This window comes from Nilaparvata lugens, chromosome 5, assembly GCF_014356525.2.
Source record: "Nilaparvata lugens isolate BPH chromosome 5, ASM1435652v1, whole genome shotgun sequence".
Lineage (NCBI taxonomy): Eukaryota > Metazoa > Arthropoda > Insecta > Hemiptera > Delphacidae > Nilaparvata > Nilaparvata lugens.
Genome location: NC_052508.1, coordinates 16,531,839 through 16,555,842, shown reverse-complemented (window position 1 = coordinate 16,555,842; position 24,004 = coordinate 16,531,839). Strand labels below are relative to the sequence as shown.

General features: G+C 35.4%; 1 protein-coding gene across 1 annotated transcript in view; it reads left to right on the top strand.

The window, feature by feature from the left end:
* The window catches only part of LOC111045768 (adenylate cyclase type 2), a 325,456-nt gene that overhangs the window by 42,449 nt on the left and 259,003 nt on the right, over nucleotides 1-24,004 (top strand). Inside the window, exon 3 of the mRNA XM_039429390.1 lies at nucleotides 22,181-22,238. The gene's annotated coding sequence lies outside the window, so the exon portion shown is untranslated. The remainder of the gene's footprint in view (nucleotides 1-22,180; nucleotides 22,239-24,004) is intronic.

Here is a 24,004-nt window from a genome sequence, read left to right as displayed (position 1 = left end):
CCTTTTGTCGGCTCGAATTTGAAGACTGCTACAAGAGTTTTGAAGTGTGATGGGGTTGGGGCGGAGGAGCTATCTTTCTGGATCGAACAAGAAAGTGAGAGATTATATTTATTCATCTCTCAAGGTTTATTCCTGTGAATCGGAGGTGCTGGATTAATTTTTGTCATTGAGATCGGTTGGGGTGGGGGAGGAGGTGGTGACGGAACTTTTGTCGAGGCCACAAAAGACTCGAGATGGGATGGGAATTCTTTGTCGGGAGCGAGTAGCTTCCAAAGTGGGCTCATGCCGCTGTCTGTGTGGAGATGTTGTCGAGTGTTTAAAGCATGTTAGCAATCGGATAAACGCCGTGCAGCCTTCTACTATGTCTGCTTACAAGAGAAGGAGATGGGGAACGAGAAATAAATAGGGAGGGGGTGAGAATTTCGGGAAGATTGAGAGTGTGAATGTGAATAAGGGGTGGGAGGGTGGCTAGCTGTCGACTTCAGCCTTCTTCTGCTGTTGAAAATCACATGTCAGCTTTTTCCTCCGCCATTTTTCATCCCATTTCGACTCCTTCACACTTATCAGCGTTCGATTCAACACACATAGACTGGATGCCTTGAATAAAGCTACCTTGAATAAATATACTCGTGTGGCAACATCCATAAGTACTTCGATTGTATCTGGTGTTGATTTTATCTTGAAGCTGCTCGCTTACGAACTAAATAAGGCTATTTCCTCTGATTCTATGTGTGGAAGAGAAAACCTGGAGTTTCTACTCCTTTCGTAATTGAGGCATCAATCAAATTTCTAATATTGCATGTTTTCATTGGGTTGGAGATAATGATTCAATTAAGTTTGTAGCATGAATATTAATGTTGTGGAATGTCTTTTCTATAAATGAAGAGACTTGAAATGTTGTCCAAGAATCCACTTAATTTTGGATTCACTAATAAAGTGGATTTTCTGACAACATTTTAAGTCTCTTCAATTCGATAATGATTCAATGGATTTATTCAAGTATTCTGAGTTCTCGAGAGATCCAGGATTTTTTAGAATTAAATGAATGTTGGTTTCGGATTGGATATGATTGTATATTGGTATCGGATGAATATTGGTTGGTATCGGATTATACCTGTTCCAAATAAGTTAGTTCTTCTCCTGACGATTCAAATACTGACTTGATGAAGTAGTGATGGAACAACTCTCTCTGATATCGGTAACATTATTTTCCATTGGAATAAATATCGAAAACGTTATGAGAAAACTCTATCATACCACAAAATAATTAACTTGCAGACAAAAAAATCAGGTTGTACAGTTAGCAAACCATAAATGCTCACAAATAGGCAAATTCTGTGTATTTTCAAGAATATCTAGAGAGATTGAAATTCATAGATCCTTTTTCATGAAATCCTCTTCAGAAAGAAACACTAAAAAGTTTTAATAGAAATATCAAGCTATACCGCAGACAAGAATACAGTCAACTTTACCACAGAAAAATCTGGTATCTGTGGTTTTGCGATGGTTTATACAATTCAATAGATGGAATATAATAGTTAGAAGAATTAAATATAAACTGAAAACATACACTCCTCTGAACATACAAGTTTGCATACAAAACCAATTCTCCACTGGAGATTGACTCTCTTATATACTGCAAACTGAATGCAGAATAATTGTGATACCAAACAAAAACGAACAGAGTAATAATTGAATTGCATACGAGTGTATTGTCTAGGATGCGAGGTGGATTCGGAATTGGTCAGTTTGTTATCACGTACCTACGTTTGGAAGTTGATGAAGCCAGGGATGTTTTGAATTTTAAACAGACAATCGTGGTTTTTTCAAGTGAGATGGTTCTGCATTCTATTGATTCATTCCCATTGATTGTAAAAAATATGTAGGCCTACTCGTTTCATGTTTCCAATCAATATTTAATCAATACAATGAGCAGCAAGTGAACAATGTTCATAGACTGAGCAATATTATGGTTTGTAGGTTGTTTACATTGTGAGATGACATGTGAGAGTAGGTAGAGTATATCTTATGTATTCATAGATGTTATATATATTATACATTTTTTCTAAGGATATGGTTCCCAATCACTCATTGATTGATTTCGTTGACGCTACCCGCATAGAGTGAGGTAGAGAAAGGATAGAAATAAAGAAATGAACCTGTGTAATAAGACTATGCAATAATTAGTGTATTTGAAGAGTTCATCTCTGCCCCTTCCATCTTCCAAAATTATTCTACCCAAAAATTTAAATTTTTTCACTTGCATGAGGGCATCGTTATCTAGATTTTCTAGTTCAAGTTCAGGATCCTTGGAGCAGATCATAGACTAACTTCTGTCATCATGTCTATTTCCATGTCATTTTCAGTTTTTAAAATGTCATGCTACCTTGCATTACCATATCTGTGCTCTCTCTAGACTTCATTTGTCTTGTGCCACTATTGCAATATCATCTGCAAAACGTAGCACTTGCACTCTGAAACTTTGATCCCGGAGCAATACTCCTTGCACTTATTAACCCTTCTACTACCAACGTTTTTCACATACATGAAATACCAAGTGGGGTAAGTGGGTTATCCCAACAAGTTTTCTGTTTTATATAATTATTTCAATTTTTTCCCATTAATTCATAGAACAAATTCATTACAAAAGCTATTAATATAATAAAAAATAAATTTATTTTGTTAAAAAATATGTTTCTAATCAAAAACTGACAGGACAACAAAATTGAGCATTCTATCATATTGTCGTAGGGAAATGTTGTCAAATAATTAAATTATGGTTATAGAGAAGCAAATTTTCAAAATTTAGATTTTAAGTGATCATTATGAATCAGGTTTCGCAAAAAAATAGAAATTTAACATTAAATTAATTTCTTATGTATTCCAATGATGGATGAAATATACCAAAAAATTGCATGACATGGGATACCAAGTGGGGTAATAGAGTTACCCCAAGGATAAATCTGCTAATAATTTCAAAAATAAGAGAAATGGGATGATTTTATGAGAAAAAATAACTAAAGTGATATGTTTTTAACAAGTACTCAACGTTTCAATGAAATACATCAACATTATCTACAAAAAAAAAATAGACAAAATGTGAGTTGGGGTAGTCCAATTACTCCGCTTGATAGTAGAAGGGTTAATAGCTTGTTCAAATAGATGTTGAATAACAAAGGTGGCAAATTGCAACCCTGTCTTACTCCCCTCTTTAGATTATATTAAACATCGTATGAGAGAAGCAAAGGTCATTTCAATCAGTAAGCAGCATGTCCTTTCATCAAATAGTTTCAAATTACGAATTAGAAAAAGATTGATGAGAAGCTGCATTTGGAGTATTGTACTCTATGGCTCAGAAACTTGGACTAATGGTAAGGCAGAAGGAAGAGCATTTGCATAAATGCCTTTGAAGTATGGTGTTAGAGACGGATGTTCAAGTTGAAATGGACTGATAGAATTACTAATGAGTAAGTATTTCAAAGGGTTGAGGGAAAGCGATCTTTTTTGGGTATTCTATAGGACAGACGGCATTCTTGGCTTTGCTATGTAATATTAGACTTAAACGAATTCACGTTAAGAATACTGGGAAGTATAATAATTGGACAGAGGGCTCGTGGAATACAATATCTAAAGCAAGTTATCAAAGATCTAGTGATCCATAGCTACATCCAACTGAAAAGTGTAGCTCTGGACAGAAAACGATGGAAAGCTGCCTGCCAAACGAATGATTGAAGCTAAAGAAGAAGAAAAGTAGATTAGTAATAACATAAGAGAAGTGCATAGTTAATGAGTTTCTGAAGAAATTGAAAAATAAACATCACCCTTCATATTGGATCCCCATCGTTTCCCATCTTGCAAAGGAAGAATTTTTCTTTTGAAATTCGAATTACAACTTATCACTGTACAAAAGGTAAAATGATGTTCAGCAGCTCTCTGTATTCTGTATTTGGCCGTTCGACTTTCAAGCTATATTGATTTTGCTTCCAGGAATGATTGCAAAGAAACTCATTATTACTTGAATCAACAAGGGAAAAGTATTAATTAATTTACAAGTAGGGTAGAGTTGATTCCTGAGAAGCTTGTTTCATTCATTTTCCAAGAGCTAAACTGGAGTAGGTACTCTGAAAAACATTACTTTTTTATTTGTACTCCACAATGCAGAACGAATTAAAGTCGAAGTAAACTTGTTATTCATTGAACAAATAAGTTTTATTACAGGAAGAAATTGTTAAAAAAGTGGAATGACTTTGATGAAAGATCAGAAAAACGTTCCCTCCAAGTACGTGATTTTAGTATTTCAGCTTATATTAATTCTATAGTATAGTATAGGGAGGGAGAAGGATATCAATTCAAAATGAGATCTTGCGAATGGAAGCGTTCAGTAGCTAGTTTTTCATTCTGAAACATTTTTCTTCCTAGTAATTACGAGAGATTCAATCTTTTATAAAGCCTTTTTCTTTTCAGGAAACTTGAATTCATTTGATGTACATATTTAATCTGGAATTTTCATCTCCGCTAGAGAAGTGAGGGTTTATTGGAATCATATAAACAATCACTTGAAATTGATATATATGTATCACTGTCTAATAAAGTATTTTTGAAGAGCTACTTGAATGTTTTCTATGGAAAATCATTAATACCATCATTATAGTTTTATATCCAACACAACTAGTTTATTATTGTATTACTGTATCTATATATATATGAAAGCGAAATGGCACTCCCTCACTGACTGACTGACTGAATGACTCACTCACTCACTCACTCACTCGCAGAACTAAAAATCTACCGGACCAAAAACGTTCAAATTTGGTAGGTATGTTCAGTTGGCCCTTTAGAGGCGCACTAAGAAATCTTTTTGCAATATTTCAACTCTAAGGGTGGTTTTTAAGGGTTTAAAGTTCGTCTTTTAGCATGTATATTCTTCTTATTCTGTTAACTATAATTGAAAAATGTCCATACCATATGTTAATATAGAACTATAATCTAGTGAGAGTACCTCTTTGAAACAGTTGTTAACTGGTAACTGAATTAATAATTTTGTCAGGTTGGCTTTAAGCTGAGTTGACTTTGTTAGGTTAGCACCAAGTTAAAGATTGAAATGAATTTATCGCGGAAAAATTGATTGGGCACTGCTACTTCAATCAGAGCTATTCCTGGGAATATTATATTACTATCCGTTAGGCTCGCTTCGCTCGCCATATCCGTTCAGCCAGACGTTTAGTCTGGACCCCGACTGGATCGTCCTAACATATGATAAAAATGCTCAAATTAAAAATGCAGGCGAGCGAAGCGAGTCTGCTGATCTCATCCTTGGACGATGCAGTCGGGGGTCCAGGGGGCGGAGCCCCCTTGCTAGACGGATATGGCGAGCGAAGCGAGCCTGACGGCTAGTAGTTTATAAAATAAGTTCCGTATTACTTACCTATTCTAGTCGATGATTCAATATGTTATATTATTCTCTTCTTCTTCTTTTGACTTCCACAGTATGAACATGATTGTCAGTTCGGGTCATTAAAATAGTCTTGGAAATTAAAATTTATAAAAAATAAAATTATAATTCAACTTTAAAATCGTGTCTAGTTTTGAGACAACCTTTTCCTTTTCAATATGGTATATTAACAATATGGTATATTGTTTCGCTGATTATGGAAGATGGTTTAAAAGTCTATTTGGACCCCCATGACAGATACGCGTCACTTCATAAAAGGCAGTGGCAAGGCAGAGAGTCAGCAACGCTTTTCTCCCATATCCCTCCACTGCCACTATAACGTGGACCTCACTATAGTATAAAGTTCACCAGGTGTTATAATTAGTACAATATGGATCTGAAAATACCGGTCCAAAAATAATGTATTTATATTGTACGAGTGATTGTCATGTATGTACGAGTACAATAATTGATAATTACTGACCAGTGTTATGTGATAGCAGAGAAAACTTACATCGAGAGAAATCATGTTGATCAAAACTGTTCAATGTCATGTAGAACCGAATCATGTAGATTGAGAAAAATCTTGTATGCATAATTGTAATAACTATTATTATAACTGCCCAATGTAATTCAATAGTCGAAAACATGTACATTCAGAGGAACCACGTATGTGAAGGTACAATAATCGATTATAACTGTCATGTAATAGAAGAAAACACCGACATTAGCAGGTGCTCAAACATCTAGTTATCTGGAACGAACAGAGCATCCGAGAGTTCCATTCTCTCGAGATTTGTGAAGCAAGTATGAGGATGACATCTTGTTTTGAACCGATGAATTATTGCGTTTTGGGACCTCCGAATTTATATCCTGTCAGAAGAAGACAAAAGTTCATCAGTTGACACAACTGTACAATCTGTTTCTCCATGTGATAATCTCGTCATTCACGCCTCTCACGCTCTCTCTCTCTAGAGTTACATTCATCATATTTCCTTTCCTCTTCCTCAATTCCTCTTCTCCACTTCCAGGTCGCTCCTCACTATTCTCATCTTTTTCTCTACTTCTCGGTCATCACTTCCTTCTCTCTCCAACGCCTTTCTTTTACTCTCTATTCTCTCCTTTCCCCAATCTTTATTTTCAACGCTCTTATGACCGATTCATCATCCTCAATTCTCACTTCATCTCTATTTAATTATCAATGGAACTTCCTTTTTCAATTTCCAGAATTTTTACTCATATTTCCTATTTCTCTTATACATCTCTTCACTATTTCTCTGTCTTATTCCTTCCTGTATCATAGATTTTTCATCTTCTATCTAATTCCACACTACTTTAATTCAACCTTCACTTTCTCTTCTTCATATTCATTCTTCCATACTACTGTTATATTGTTATTTCCTGTTTGTCTTCCTACAAAATGATTTCTATTTACACAATTCCTCCCTCCTCTTCTTACCCACTTCCTTCTTTTTGAATACTTCCATTTTCTTTCAATACTAATTTGGAATTCTTCATCTTCCAATCTATTTATGCTCTCATTCCACTTTATACATGTTTCCACTGTTCTTCCCACCTTTTTCTGTCTTCCCATGAAGTTTCATCCCATACAGTTACTTTTGTTCGTATCATTCTTCCCCACAATATCTTCTTCCCGATTTTCATCCCTCTCTAGTTTCTATACCCTCCTGCTTCATCCTATTGCCTATAATTTTTTTTTACTCCTCTTCTTATTATCATGAAAATCAATGGCTACTTCAAGTAAAAAAAAAATGAAACGAATATAAAATAATATTATGATAGTTTTATTTTTATCCCTTCATTTATTAATTAAATTTTGACACTCTAATCATGAGGCTCTCCATTTCTCGTTCTCTCTGTGACCTTGAATTTTGTGGATCGCTCTCTCTTCACGCATTTCCCCTATCACTTAATATTTTTTTGTTCATCTCTCTCTATCGCCAAGCTCACACTAATCTGCTAAGCCACCTCTTTGTCTCTCCGAAAATGCTTTTCTCTTTCTCACTCACTCATTCTCTCTCTCAAACACACACACACACACTCTCAAACTCTCTCTATCTATCACACTCTGTGATACACACTTCCTCTGTCACTCTCGCACCTATCTTAATCATCGAAGACATCAGACCACTAAGCATCGCCGAAAGCGTCAGGGAAGATCATTTAGCAATCATTCAATTGAAACAGGACCAGCGAGCACCTCTCTCTTTCTCTCCAGTGAAGGATAGAATTTCGTATACGTCACACGATCCTGCATCATAAAAGCGTCCGATTCTATTGAATAATCGTCTTAGCGCTATCACATTTCACAGGTGAGTTAGTTCGCAGAATGAACTCACTTCCTGCATTAATGGCTGTAATATATGAACGGTGTCGTGGCTCACAACTCAACATGGATGCTCCGAATTCCGGGACCAATTCAGATGAGTCAATCTTGCATGAATTATTGGCCGCTTTGATTCTGTCATATTGGATTTTAGAGGTGATGAGTCGAGTTATTTTGTATTTCAGCGTCACTTTGGTAGAGGTACGAGTTATATGATATACTGTAATTATTATTCCACACAGAAGAATATTCCAAATTCTACTTCTTCGTAGAAAACCCAGTTCGTAGAAAAGTTAATGAAATTAAATTATAGTACTCATACTAGAATTACAAAATTAATGCAATCGCATATTCATTACATGATCGGGAAGCTTGCTGATTCTTATGAAGGAAATGGAATGAAAATAAATTCCAAGAAGACCAAATACCTAGTCTCAGGAGGTACAGCTAAGGATCTACAAGTTGAAGATCATAAGGTGATGCAATGTGATGAAAAATACCTGGGCAGCGTAATATTATCATCAGAGCAATTCCGAAAGAGAGATCACAAGTAGATTTGGACAGGCTAGGCAGGCAACACAAACATTAAATTCCATACTTTGGTCCAAAAATATCACAAACCCCACAAGAATAAAAATGTATCATTCCATTGTACAGAGTATATTGCTCTATGGCTCTGAAACATGGGAATTAACAAAACGAGACACTCAAAGAATAAATGCTGTGGAAATGGATTTCTTGCGCCGGAGTTGTTGTGTTTCAAGGATGGATCGAGTGAGGAATCCGGTGATAAGGAACAGAATAGGGAAACTGGACACAACAGTGGAGCAGATTGAAAAGAAGCGCCTTGTATGGTTAGGACATGCACAGAGGATGAGAGATGAGAGGTGGCCCAAAAAGATACTGAATTGGGATCCACCTGGAAAAAAAGGAGAGGTAGACTGCCCGAACTGTGGAAAAAACAGGTGTATACGTGTATGAGGAATAGAAATTTGGTACAAAAGACTGGAATAATCGCGATAAATGGCAGATGGGATGCGAGAAATGGCTGGAGCTGTAAAAAAACTCGCTTATATATTATATATATAATCATTGAAACCTTAATTGATACGGAATTCATCAAACTGAGATGCCGATAATTTGCAGCTATGTTTATGATTAAGTCTCATCACACCAGCCATTTTCCCATAACGTATATTAATTATATCATAGAGAAAAGATAGCAAAAGAAGATATCCCATGATATCGGTTGTTTGTGTTCCAAATTCAAGCCGATTTTTTGTTAACTTAAATCGATAACTGTCGACTACTGTCTATTAGCACTGTTTTGGCCGGGGGAGAGTGTAAAGGTGCGTACAGATTTACGCGCCGCGAACATGAGCAATTCACTTTTAATCAGCTGATGCCAAGCTTTTTATATCTGTATCTTACCATCTCTGTAAAAATACAGATATAGTCAGCTGATTAAAATTGAATATTGCTCTTGTTCGCGGCGCGTAAATCTGTACGCACCTTAAGAATGGTACAGTAAGAGTCTACCAGTGTCACATAGCTCCACAGAAAAACACTACTAGGACTTCCATCTTCAGTTAACAGTGGAATTTGGAATATAAACGCCCCATACACCGATAATTTGGATACATAAACGCCCTATGCTATCTCTTCTCTTCATAAACATAGTATATGTCTACATCTCAAGCATTATACTCGTCCAAGGGCTCACTCCTATATGTGGAATATAGGATTTAGTTCGATGAGTTAGTCTAATATATCGTGTTCTATATTTCGATAACTTTATTCGAAATATTTTCATTTGAGTGAAGCTAAGGAGGAATTCTCCATCTTGACAGTTTACGAGCCTATATCATCACAAACAAGAATCTGTTTACGTCTTGAATCATTGATAGTAGGCCTACATAAAATAATTTAAAATACAAACTTATTCCTGGATGTAAGTATCAATTATTGAGGTGCATACAGACTTTCGCTCAGCTCCGCAATCGAACGTCACTCGAGCAGAGCGATTGATGATCGACCGGGGAGCAAGAGTGGAACGCGAGAAGAGTCAACATCTCCCGTAACGTTCATGATCGGTGCGAGTGCAGAGCGTAGGCGGAGCGATGGCGGAGCGTGCGTGGAGCGGGTTGGAGGCGCGTATATCTGTACGCACCTACAGATGTTTTGAGTATAAATACTCTTACTCGGAACATTCACAAAAGAAAAACGCAACAATCTTGCTGCTAATATTTGAAAGGGAAAATGTTGCCAGAAGATCCATAAAATTGTTTCCAAACCAATTGCAGTCTCAAAAATACATTGTAGTCCGTAATTGCAGAAAGGAGTTGAGCTCATAAGCAATTTGCTTGGCACGTCAGACGATCAGATTACGCGTGAAGCGAGCCTGGCAGAATGATTAGGTCCTAAGCTGCTTAACGTTAGATAGGGCCAGTAATTACAATCACTTTTGTCAAGCCCATGCCTATCCACTCCTCACGCGTTGACTTGGCTCCTCCTCCTCCTCCTCTTCCTCTCCCTCCTCTTTCCCATCCTCCTCCTTCTCCACCACTCTCTCTCAATCTCATTATTCTCATTCCTCTTCTTCTCCTACCACTCCTCCCCCACTACATCCTCCTAATTCGCATTTGAACTTTCTCTTTCTATTACTCTCCTCTTCTGCTCCACACCATTTACTCCTCCTCTTCTCTTTTTCAACTTCTGGCCCCCTCCACTCACTATTTCCCTGTTCCCTCTTCCTCCTTCGCATCTTCAAGGTTGAGTAGTAGAAAGGACTAAAAGTCCTAATTCCGCCTAATGAAGAGTTTTTTTCATTTCATCATCTTCCTCTCCTTTCTGGGTCGATTCCTCCTCCTCATACATGTATTTTTTTACTCCTCATTCTTCCGTTTTTCCTGCTACTTCTCCTATTTCTCATTTTCCGTCGCCTCCTCCTTCAGCCCTTCCTTCACTTCTTCATCTCTTTTTCCGTCTTCTACTCCATTTCCTACTTCTTCACCATCACCTTATTTAATACATACGCATAATCTCTATCTTCTCTTCTCCTCTATACCTTCTACTTCCTGCTCTTTATTCTTTTTCGTTCTATTTCTGTCTTCATCATCCTCCTTTCCCTTCTCCTCTTTTTCCTTCTCTTCGTCTTGCGTCTTCGTCCCAACCCACAACTCCTTTCCCCCTCTTCATTTTCTTTCTCCTTTTCCTTCTCCACCACTTCATCTTTTTCTCTATTTTCTTTTCACCTGTATTTTCAATCATCTTCATCCTCCCTCCTCCCTGTTCCTCTTCTTTGTCCTCCATCTCCTTCTTCCTCCTTTCCTCTACCCCCACCTATTCTCCTCACTCCTTCTCCTTCTCTAACCCCTCAATTTTCTTAAATACCTCATTTATGCGAATTCAACTATTAAGATAAAGAAAGGAAAGAAAGATGTTGTCGAATTCCACTATAAAATGTTATAGTGGAATTCGACAACATCCTTTTTTTCCTTTCTTTATCTTAATATGGAGAAGTTCCACAATATCTCTGATAAAAGTGTTGAATTCAACTATACCTCCTCATCTTTGTTCTTCCTTTTCTTGCTCCTTTTCTTTTTCTCCTCCACCTCTCTTTTCTTCCAACATTCAAGTGCCCCATATTCTCCTATCTCTCCTCTCCCACATTCACCACTTCCTCCTCCATCACCCTCCCTCCATCTAATCTTCTTCCTCCTTCTCCTCCTCCTTCTTCTTCTTCTTCTCCCCCTCCTCCACCTCTTATAACCACCACCCCACCACCTCGTCATCACTGTGACTTGATCAAGACAAAGTGTTTGGCAAACAGAAAGCGCAGCGTAGGCTTTATCACCAGGGCGCAAGTCTCCCTGCAATTGCCCGACCATTCATCAAAGTCGTCACCCTGTCAACCCAGCACAGACCTGGCTGCCAGGTATGAATGCAATTGCAGCACAACGCCATGTAATTGGTATAAGGAACGTTGTAATTGATCGAGGAACTCACAACAGATTCGTTATCACATATCTCTGTGTGATTGAGTGATCAGATATTTATATCCAATAATCAGATATATTTTTGAGCTTGCAAACCTAATAATAACATAACATTGACAGATAAAATGATAAGGAACCTTGTGCTATTTTTCTTCCAAATTTATATAGGATAGAGTCCAAGAAAAGGTTAGAATTTCACGTGTACAATTTTGATAATTTTTTTTTCCAAAATAAACATTAAAACTATAAATTTTGAATTTAGATGGCTTGAATTGATAAATTGATTAGAAATATTCAACTCAATTAGCAATTTTAATTATTAATATTGAGTTATTTAAGAAAATGTGGAATTATTGAAGAAAATAAGGCCTGGCTGCCTGGTATGAACACAATTTCGAATTGAATTGAATTTATTGTTTCACGAAAAAAATAAAGATTCATGAAAGATCAATCAAGAAAAATTCCCAGCACAGCTTAAATGTCCAAATTTATTCCAACCAATTCAACACTACCAATCTATTTTCTTCATAACATTGTAAGTACACATTAGTCGATAGTGTTTTTCTAATCAAGTATTTCTTTTACTTGTTTCCTCTTGTGTTATTTTGTGCTGCAAGTAAATTTGGTTATCATGGCGGGTATGTTGCTTGAACCGCCATTTTTGTGACGTTTCTCTTCTATGCACCGTTAATTGAGAGGAGAGTGTATAGGCTAGGCCAATGGCAGGCGTTCATGTCCTTGACCAATAGCAGTACTCGGTTACTAGTATAAATTCTGCTGCTTGTTTATTTACTTTCAGTTTACCAGAGATTGATAATGGTGTAACAACCGAAACCCGTCTTTCTACTATTAACAAAATGTGTGATTTTGATAATATTTAGTCTTTCTAATTAATATCAATAAATGTACTAATTTCAAGTAGATTATAATCTATGCTTAAGCTATTCCTTATAATACAATTATTGAATTTCAAAGATCAGAGACGATGTAATTGGTATAAGAAGCACTGTAGATTTATGTAGAATTTTCATCTGATTTGTTATGACAATGTGTGTGTCCTGTGGGATTCACTGACCAGATATCTGAATTTTGAGCTTGTGGAGGAATGAATTGTCGGCTTCCAACTTGCCAGATTTTGTGGTAGAGTGAACGTCATTATATGAACTTAACAACGCTTCTAAATGAAGAAACTATAATTAATTGAGGCTTGGACTCGTGGTCACGATCAATGGATTATTTTTTCTTGCTTGTCGTCAGACATCTCATTTCGTCAATATATTTTTATATCAATTGGGTTCAATCCTGTCACAATTCTGATCTATCCAGTTATTGTTTACACTCACTTTCACGCAGACTCCCATATCGCACTCGATTTGTATAATAATCCTATTATATTGAGCGAGCAATTTCTGTATATATTTATATATTGGTTATTCGTATCGTTATTCATGTCCAACGGATCTCGAAAACAGCTCTAACGATTTTCACGACATTTGGAACATAGTAGGTTTATGATATAAAAATTCGATTGCACTAGGTCTCATCCCTGGGAAAACTCGCTGAACGACATTAAAAGGATAATTCATCCTTGGAAAAACATCTGATTGTTTCGTCGACTGTGAATAATGAAAAAGTGAGTGAGCGAGTGCGTCTGTGGAAAATCAAAATATCTCATCCACGAAATTCATAAGCTGACTTACAGCCAGCTGTAAGTCATGAAAACACGATCATTTTAAAGAATTATTGTGTTCATCAATAAATAAAAATAACGAGCGAAGCTCGGTGCCCGGATATTAATAATAATTGGGAATGAATCATTATAACTCAATAAATTAAGTACTAGGACTTCTCTACAATCTATCGTCGTTGACTTCTTACAAGGGTAGGCATTAATACCTGTTCCGCTTTCAAACATTCTCCCACCTTTTCCTTGGTCTGCCAATACTTCTCCTCCCTTCTGGCTTGTAAGCAATAACAGCTTCGGGGATTCTTTCGTTTTCCATTCTCTCAACATGTTCTCTCCACTGTTTTCGATTCTCGTCAACTCGTTGAGGTATAGAGATCATATTGAGCTCCCTACGGATATCGATATTATAAAGCCTGTCCTCTCTGGTGCATCCCTTCACTGACTTACAATCTATAACACTTGAAATCAATTCTATCATACCTGGAGACATGTTGAACCTTCCTTATCTCCCTATCCAAAATATTAAAAATGTTAAGAGAAACTTATTATCTTGATTCAGATTTTAATCTGATTGTGAGGTCATTAACCTGCATCTCATTTTCCAAGGCTGAAAGTCTGAAATTTGTGTGAGGAAAACGGTTCTGGAAATACGGTCATGTCAAGCGTATCATTAGCGTTAAACTCATCTATCTATCACCATTTATCCAGTGAGGCAGACATTAGCAGGAGAAATCTCTCATTAGTACACATATGATGCCTGCTACGTTTCAGCATGTGTGACATGCGAATCAGACTGCAAAGATTTCAGGAACTACACATGCCTCGTTTACATGTGCAAATTTGTACAGATGTGCGACATCTACATATACATACTCACACATACATTTATATGCTTAGCAACAAATTTCAAGGGGATTTCGTCGTAAACTTTTGTTGTGAAATGTTCAAGTGTACTTGCCAGCTGCTCACTCTATATAAGCAGTATATAGTGATAAAATGTATGTATACCTTTCTCAGTCCGACTGCTGGTGTGGGCTAAGCTAATAAAGTTCTTCTCATTCCCTGCACCAAATATCTCACTTCCTCTCTCTAAGTTACCTCTCACTTTGAACCCAAAAATGAATTCTCTGTTTCAATAGCAGAGTGGCTGAAAGTATTGTTCATAAATTTGTTCTCTATCTTTTTATTTTTCTTGACTGGAGATTCTTTTCAAGAATTGACGTTTACTCTTCTGAGATTACAGTTTAATCATAGACTAAGTTAGATCTGTGGCCCAAGTTAGACTAGGTCAGATCTGTGGTTTGAAGTTGATGAACACAGATTGAAAACTACCAATGTTTTTATCAATATACAGAACATTCATTCAAAGTCATTGAAAAATTGTAGGAAGATTTTAAACGTGTCCGAATATGCTGAGATACTATAGCAAATCGATTGTCACTATTGTCTACTCAACTTTCAAACTCTAAAATCTGTATCATCTATTAATATCGAGTTATTCATTTCGCTCGTTATTCATTTATTGATAAACAGAACTTAATTCTTTGAAATGATTGGGGAATGATTAACAGGCACAGCCCAAAACTGTTTCTTCCCCGAATTTTGATTTATACACTATAAATATTCAAAAAAGTAGGTTATGTTCCATACACTTAAATTCAGGTGAAATTTTCAATCCAAATATTTGAAAACATGGAAGTTCTAATTTAGATTGTTTACATACCAAATTGAATAACAAAATAATACTATGTAAAATAATGATTAACTTTGAATATCGTGATATATACCATGTCATGTCATCAAATCAGATTACTGTATTTTAATAGAGTCAATTAAAATTTCTAGGTTTCTCGCGAGATATGGTAAGCTAATTGATTACACAGCTGATCTCCCACACAGGCACACGCATCTTTTGTTATCGACAGACGACGAAATTATCATCTGTTTTTCCAAGGATGAATTGGACCTATCTTTTTCATGTCATTCATTGAGCGAGTTTTCCCGGGGATGAGACCTAGTGCAATCGAATTTTTATATCATAAATCCACTATGTTCCAAATTACGTGAAAATCGTTAGAGCCGTTTTCGAGATCCGTTGAACATAAATAAGCAGATATAAATATAAATAAATAACCAGATATAAAAATACAGAAATTGCTCGCTTAATATAATAGGATTGTGTTTACTGTAGAACTTCTGCTACTGCAAATAAATATTGACCAAAGAACTAAATAGCAGAAGGAAATTTGATGAATGAAACTGTCCAAAAATTGCGCCCAGACCGGGTTTCCCATTTTTGGTTTCCCATTCCCAATATCATAGCGATTCATGTTATTCCATTCATCATTGAAATTTTGATTCATAGTTTTTCCACAATGTACCAATATATTCTTGGAATATCCTCTACTTTCGCCTTATTTTTACAATCATCAACGCACAAAATTAACGCTATCTTATATGTTGTGATACTGAGGTTCCGGGGAAAGAATATTTTACGTAGTTAATAATTCATTAAGTTATTTGATCTTGTTCAATGAGGGGAATTTCGTTGTAGAGATTAAAATACTGTTTTTTAACCACTTCCTCCATAACGTTAATCAACAATCTCTTGCCATTTCAAACTGGTTCGGATGGATTTAGTTCATTCATTCATTCTCACCCAATGTTTTTTCTATTTCCACTCTCCTTTTTTCCTGCAATCTACTTTTCTTCTTTCTGAATTTATTCTTCAATCAGACGCGTCCAATCCTCTCCAAAGAAAACAAATAAGTGCGATTCTTTCCTGTTTGAAAATCATGGGAATGCTTTTAATTCTGAAAGCGTTGATTACGAGGAGAGAAGCAGGCGAGGGGGAATTATTGTAGGTGTGGGAGTTGAACAGGAGAGCTTCGCATTCTCTGCAAACTCTTTTTTTCTGGTTGAGATTGTGTGAAAATCCAAGAGAGTGTTGCTGGCTCACACCTGCTGTTCCAGTTGATAACAGAGGATTTACCTGTTTGCGCACGATATCACGTTCTTCTCCTACTCCTCCTCCTCCCCTCAACACTCCCTCATCCTCCTCCACCTACTCCTTCTCCTCCTTCAACCTCCTCTCTCTCGTCTTCCTCCTCCTTCTTCTCGTGTTTCAGTGGTAGAGAGGATTCGAAAGTCCTAACTCCACCCAATAAAGATTTTTTTTTAAATTCCATTTCTCCTCCTCTTTTTCCTCTTTCTTCTACTCAATTGATGAACTCGTTCCAGAGATATACATTCAAAATATCAATTCTAATATCGTCAATCAAGATTGTCACCACTGTTTCAATTTATCTGTGAGGAAGGATCTGCTTCACTGATTTCCAACAATCATCACCTACAAATTCATTCTTTTTTGATCAACTTCAGGAGGAGACTTTCCATATTACAGACTCATCCATTAAAACTGTAGTTAGTCTATTTGAAAAATTTTCTTATATTCAAAGTCATACTTATAGAAGTTTACCTTATCTTGGGGTGTCTTTTAAACAAGAATAGGAATTCAACGATTCAACCGTTGAATGAACGTCTGGATAATTATGATTGAATCTACTAGATCACAATGAAAATTTCTAATTTGAAGTCATATTTGAAGAAGTTTGTTAATCTTAGGGTATCTTGGAATTGGAAACAAATCCACTGTTGAATTAACTTTTGGATAATTATGATTTAATCTACTAGACAACAATGTTTACATCACGCTCCGTAATTTCTTCAGGTGAAGCCTCATTCAATCAGTATTACCATTTGTATCAACTCATGGATTACTCCATTTGGTAGATTGATTCTTGTCATATCGAGACTCTTAGTCGTCATCAACATCATTATCTGAACTTTAAGGATTGGGTTTTCTAGATAACCTCTTCAGGCACCCAGATCATTCAAAGAAGAAACCCATCGAGACTTATATCTTTGTATCGTAAATAAATATCTAATGTCTAATATTAAACTGATATTGACCTTCAATATTTAAAAATCGTTATGTAACAGACCATAATCATCCATCGAAATCGGTCTCTACTGTATACTTTATAGATCTCCTCTTCAATAACCTAAATTTTGTCCTCCTAAAATACATGTGGAAAGTACTGACGAAAAGTCGTAGAAGAGGAGTTGAAGAGAGGATTTATTGTGAATGCTTCTAGATGATTGGTGGTCGTAGAGGAGATGAGGAGAAATGGCACTGAATTAAGAGATGAAACGAAAAATGAGCGCAGTTTGCAGCTGAGGAAACATCGTTCCATTTCTTTTCTCCTCAATACATCACTGGCTTACTTTCGTCTTCCTCACCTTTGCAAACTTTCCACTAGGTACTTTCCCAGAAATACTCAGCTTCCATCCTTTTGAATACGTTATCGAACAATAATAATGATTAAACTTCAGGGAGGGATTTGCAAGAATTTAAGTGGAAACTCATCATTCTCATTTGTCATCATCAGTTATGAAGCTTTAATATAATAATATTTTAACTCATCATATTAGAAAGTGAGCATCATTTTGGGTGCTGGAATTCCACTTTTTGAATGATATCACTAATTGAAATATATCTTTTCATCCACTTTTAAAATCATGGACAATGTGACAGGCCTATCAATAAAGGTTGACATTTGAACTTTCATGAAAAATAATGAAGAATCAGGTCTCAGATAGCGTTTTTCGAATTTTTCCAGTTATCTCCTACATCATAATAATCGCCTTATCCATATTGGATCTTGTGGGAAAATTGTGAATCGGACAATTTACCACATTCCATGGTCCCAGAACGGGCCCATTAACTTTGAATATTGTACTCATTCTTTGATTGAGGAGACCAAAGAATTTTTTCATTTCAGTAATTCATAACTGTGAACATTCAATAACAAAAAAACATAGATTGAAGTCAAGTTCTACGTGCTAGTGGTGCAAGTTCAAGATTACTAGTTTACGTGTTTAAACAATATGTGTCTCGGTCTCATTCTAGCTTCTATCAATACAAACCTCTCCTGTTTGTATTATAAGAGCTTTCCCTGAATTTTTTTTGAATTCAAGTTTTCATCAATTTATTGGAAAATATCAAATCTAATGATAAGAGCTCCATTTCAACTATCATGTATGAAAGAGAATGAAGAAAAAAAATTGATCAATCCTATTATAGTTTATTGCATAAAATGTGAGCGTTTGAAATGGACTTTATTTTTATCCTAGGAAAATCATTGAGTGGACCGACATCCACATTAAATAGAATAGATGTTTTATTAGTAGGTTCATTGATAGCTCATTTATCTACCACAAAATCTCAAAACAGAATCTTGGTTAGATAGATAGATATGAAAGTGTTTAAATAGTAATCTTGGTTTACTGTCAAGATTCTCATACGTTACCTTCTTCTTCGTAGCTTTTATGGATGAACAATCTAAAAATATCTCAACATATGAAGAAATATATTGCAGAGTGTGATGATTTGAATACAGTAGTGCTATTTCAGATCCGAGCTCCTGGGCCAGGCCAGAGTGAATAGCAATGATGGCATAAAACCCAGTTTACGAGCTCTCATGACAAGTGACTCTGTCCTCAATCCACTCGGTTGAGAATGTTTGACACTCGAAAATCTGATGCAAAAATACGAAATACCGGCGTAATAAACTGCATGATTTTAGTTGTCCCGCCCAGCTCGAGAGAAACGGCGACAGTATAAGTTTCATTGATCTTGTATGCTTTGAATATTTTATGTGCATTTGACAGCTTCTATAACCAAGTCACCTAGATTCTGTAGACGAGAGTTTTTTTATTTATAAAATCACTACTCTCTCTCCTTTGATACAGGATGTCAGCCTTGATCACTATCAGGGACGTAGTTACAGTATGTCACTAATAGAGTAGCTTCAAATATAAGAGAGTTGACTTGGAATATGTGATGTACCGATCATAAAATGCTTTATTAAAAATCTTACTTGGATTATAAACATACCTTCATTCTAGTAATAGTTATCTCTTGTTCAGTTCTAAACTAATTTAAATAAATTACTGGTTGATGTTTTTGGACATGCTCAAATTATTGAGATAAAAAAGAAAGGATAACTTAGATTAGGATGTAGCCTTCAAAATACCTGATGCTATCTCCTCATTCATTTGTTACTAGCTGGCCCGGCGAACCTCGTACCGCCAAATAGTTAATGTATCTCATGACAAACTTTAGCTGGATGCACACCTTAGGAGGCGCGATGCGGCATTTTGCATCCAGGTGCTTCTTGCTTACTGTATATTGGTTTGAATCAAAGAACTCACACACACTGAATCGGACATGGCGTAGAACGGTGTGATAAGGCAATCTCCTTTTATGTGCTTAGTTAGTTGTATAGCAATTTGTATTTTTAGATATAGTTGAATGCAACTTCCTGGGAAATTGAATTGCATATCTCCTTGCTGCTGATTTTCCCGTGCATATTCTAAATTTACAGCATTTCGAGTTCTACAACCCAAGTTTGGACGTCGTTCGCACCGCGGCATTATTATTAAAATTGAAATTTTGTGAATCAGTAGAAAGAAAAAATAGAAAAATTGGTCTACCGACGGCTGTTGGATGACGCAATTATTATAACAGCTGATTTTTATTTTTGTGTGTGGCCAGCTCACAAATCTTCTTCCATAAGGATCACATGTAAACTTTGAAGGACAGTAGGAAAGAGTCCTGAAGCCGGATTATAAATTTGATAGGCCATAAACCTGCTCCTGAACATAGCAAACACAACTAAACGAAAATCATCAAATTCGGTGCACATATAAAAAAGTTATTGAATGTCAAAATTTGAGGCTCGATTTTTATTTATATATATATATATATATATATGTTATTCTCTAATTCATAGGAGAGATCAATATAGGCATGTTTTGTCTCTGTATTAAGTTTAGACAGGAGATTAATGTTTATTTCTTATTTAACAAGGCATAAGGAAGAGTTGCGAGATGATACACACAGTACCACCATGTATGAGAGAGGAATAAAGAGTGCTGGAATTCGACTGCACAATAAATTACCAACTACCATAAGAGATCATACAGGTCGTGAATTTAAAGTATTGATGGAGGAGCAGCTTTTAAGCATTTGTTACTTCACAGTTATCAATTATCATTAGTCGTTATTCAGAAGCCTTTGTTAACTTGTGAAGGTACATACAATAAAAAGTTTTATGATAAGTTTCGAAATTCTTATTTCCGGAATAAGAATAAGTTTCCGGAATAAGTTTCATTAATAAATTTTGAATGTTTCATCACAAGAGCACACTATTGTGATCACATGCACTTAGAATATTCTCAACTACAAGTACACTAATTTAACTGGCTATTATATAACAATATTGATTTCAATAATAATTGTGGATCAAGAATAATAATCTCATTTAATATATTGTTAACATTCCACAAACTATTTTTTATAAGTTGTTCGTTGTTCTCCAATTACAGAGCTTACGTCAAATACGCTAAATTGCTTCGTATAAGTTGCTTTGTGGGAAGCCATTTCCATTTTCATCATGAGTATGTAGCATGTTTACCTTCGTGCGTTTGTTGCTATCATCTCGGCCATCTCTCCATGCTGACCACTCAGTAATAAATTCATTTTGTTAGAGTGGAAAAAGCTATTTTTAAAATGACATTAAATTGAGTTGGGCATATGGGAGATTGATGGTTGTAACTATTTTAGCACGCAATGTATTTTCGGTTGACATTGTGATAAGACTTGTGTTTTTAACGTGTTTGTGAACATAGGTTGTTCGGGATATCTCATGCAAGCTTGCATCTTAGAGTGTTGTTTCTAGTGGATTGTTTTTCTTTAAATAAAAGTCAGTAATAATAGGTAACTTGCAAATTCTCTTCTAAATCACGTGCTGCAAGTAACTCAAGACAAAGATTTGCTTGAATTAATTCCTATTTAAAAGAGTCATGATTATGATATTTACATAGTTCATATTACAAATTGAACTCCTTCAAGGAGAGAATAATTACTGAAAGTACTTCCTATGTAGAATTCTCCAATTATCTTTCCTATTAACTTTTCCAGTCCAATTTGTAGTTTTATCTTTAAGATGAAGTTACCGGCTGAATTGAAGCTAAGCGACGTCATGGAGAACCAATTTTCAAGTTATTTGGATCAAGAATATTTTATTTATGATTAATTTCAATGAAGATTTCAATCTTCGTTTATTCCGAATATTTGAACTGAATCAAATTTGATTAGAATCACCCATATTTCCAGCTTCGAAGTATGATTCTGATTGCTAGAAACATTGTATTTTATTGAAATTCAATCTCATTGAATGTCTCAAATACTTGAATTACTGTGTAAATTTTACTGTTTGAAGTGATTTTCACATGTTTTTTCATAGAACATCTCAATTGCTATTTCGATTATTATTTCATGATTTCAGATCTATTATTGTGATCCAAAAGTAAAAAGTAGAAAGTGGAAAGTCAAATAAGAGGTTGTTTGAATAGTCAAACATGTATTATTGTAATATTATTTGTTTCGATCCGATTTTTCTGATAACATTCGATCCAACTTTCTCATTCTAGGCTGCATCAAGCAACATCAACTCTAATCATGGACCAAATTTTATTATTCTCTTCTCACATTTGTATGTGGTTGATTTCTGATTAATTCGGAATTAAAATTAATTCCAGTTTTAGCGTCTTAAAACAATGAATAACTCTCATTATAATTTCTGTTACAGGAGAGCGGACCTGATCAAAGACTCTTATTCTCTCCCCTGATGTACTCTCAAAAATAGAGTAAGTAATCGAATGTTGTTAGTCAATATTACCAACAATCAGCCTAAGAAGACTTCACTTAGTGATTCTGCATAGTTATCAAGATTGGCCAAAAGGTCATGTCTTAGTATATAGAAATGAATACAATTTATTCAGTTGTTATCGAAGATTATCAATGATTGTGATAACTTTTTCAAGATATATTTCCAATTTCTATTCTATTAAAATCACTTCACTTATAGGGGCTACTTTATTCAAATTAATAAAAAAACAATATAAAACTTGTAGTACCCTTTTTATTTGAAACATTATTTTCAAACTTTAAAACAATTCAACGGCTAGTTTCGACCTACTTTGGCCATTTTGAAGTTGAAATGAAAAACGAAACATGGAAATGGCCAAAGTAGGTCAAAACTACACGTTGAATTGTTTTGAAGTTTTAAAATGTTTTAAATAAAAAAGGTATTACAAGTTTTATATTGTTATTTATTAATTCTACCCTATCTTATTTCAAAGAAAATAGGATAGAAAAATGAATAAATAGTTTATTTTGTTTCTTATTAATTCTATTTTATTTTATTTTCGAATTGCAACTTATTTGAAAAGAAGTTGCAATTTGAAAAATAATCAGGAAATGATGAATGAGTAGAGAGATGAATACTTGAAAATGAGAAGAGAGGGATAAGGACAAGAAGCAATAGAGAGTCTATCTTCAAGAGTCTTCTTTAAAAAGAAGTTGAGATTTGAAAAATAATCAGGAAAGGATGAATGTATAGAGAGATGAATACTTCAGAATGAGAAGAGGGGAATAAGGACAAGAAGCGATAGGAAGAGAGTGTAGAATAAGGGAAATATAAGTAAAACCTATAAAAGACGGTCACTGAGGATAGAAACGTGGGAATTGTAGAGAGCGGTGATTACTTGCGATAATACATCGTTATAAGTTTGAAGGAGATGTAGGTTGGTGAGGGGCTCAAAGGACCGGCCAGTGGTGGTCACTTTGAGGTGGTTCCAGCGACGGTTTATTATTGTGTTAGGGGGAGGTGGAGGCCAAACTACAGGCACAACTCTGATGGGTGAGGCCACACTACAAGCATTGTTCCCCTGTATCCACAAACCTGGCCACATCTACCCTATAATGTCATAGAATATACCTCGGGTGGCCTACCGTATTTTGTGGTTGGGGATGACATTATCAATGACTTCAATCACTAAATAATATACTGATGTCTTCAAAGCCAACCACATCACTCAATAGCAAGATTATTATACACGTGATACCACTACACTATAATAATTAATTATATCTGATCTTGCTTTATCGACGATAAATATGATTGTTAATATCATATTAAGAAAAGTATTCATAGAAAATACTACTTACAATAAAATATATAAGCTGAAGTTCAATCTGGTTTTCATACTGCTATAAATTTTCACTGTAGGTCATCTAGTCTGCTACGGAATCTTGTCTCAGCTTGCTGTGGTGGATTTACAAGACTAGAATGAATCGTAGATCAGCCTATCAGGGGGTTTATCGTTTCTCCACTTGTATTCTAGGAAATGCACAATTTCTCAGTTTGGTAGTCGATTAGAGTGTGAGTGATGAGTCTAGTATCCGATAGTGAAACCTATATCCTATATTATACATACGATGAATTTCATTCTCAACTAATTTTTCATAAAGGAACTTGAATAATATCAGTAAACTCTACAATCAATACGACCAACTTCCTTTAATATGAATTATTCAGTTGTAATTAGTAGTAGCAGTACTTCGCAATAGT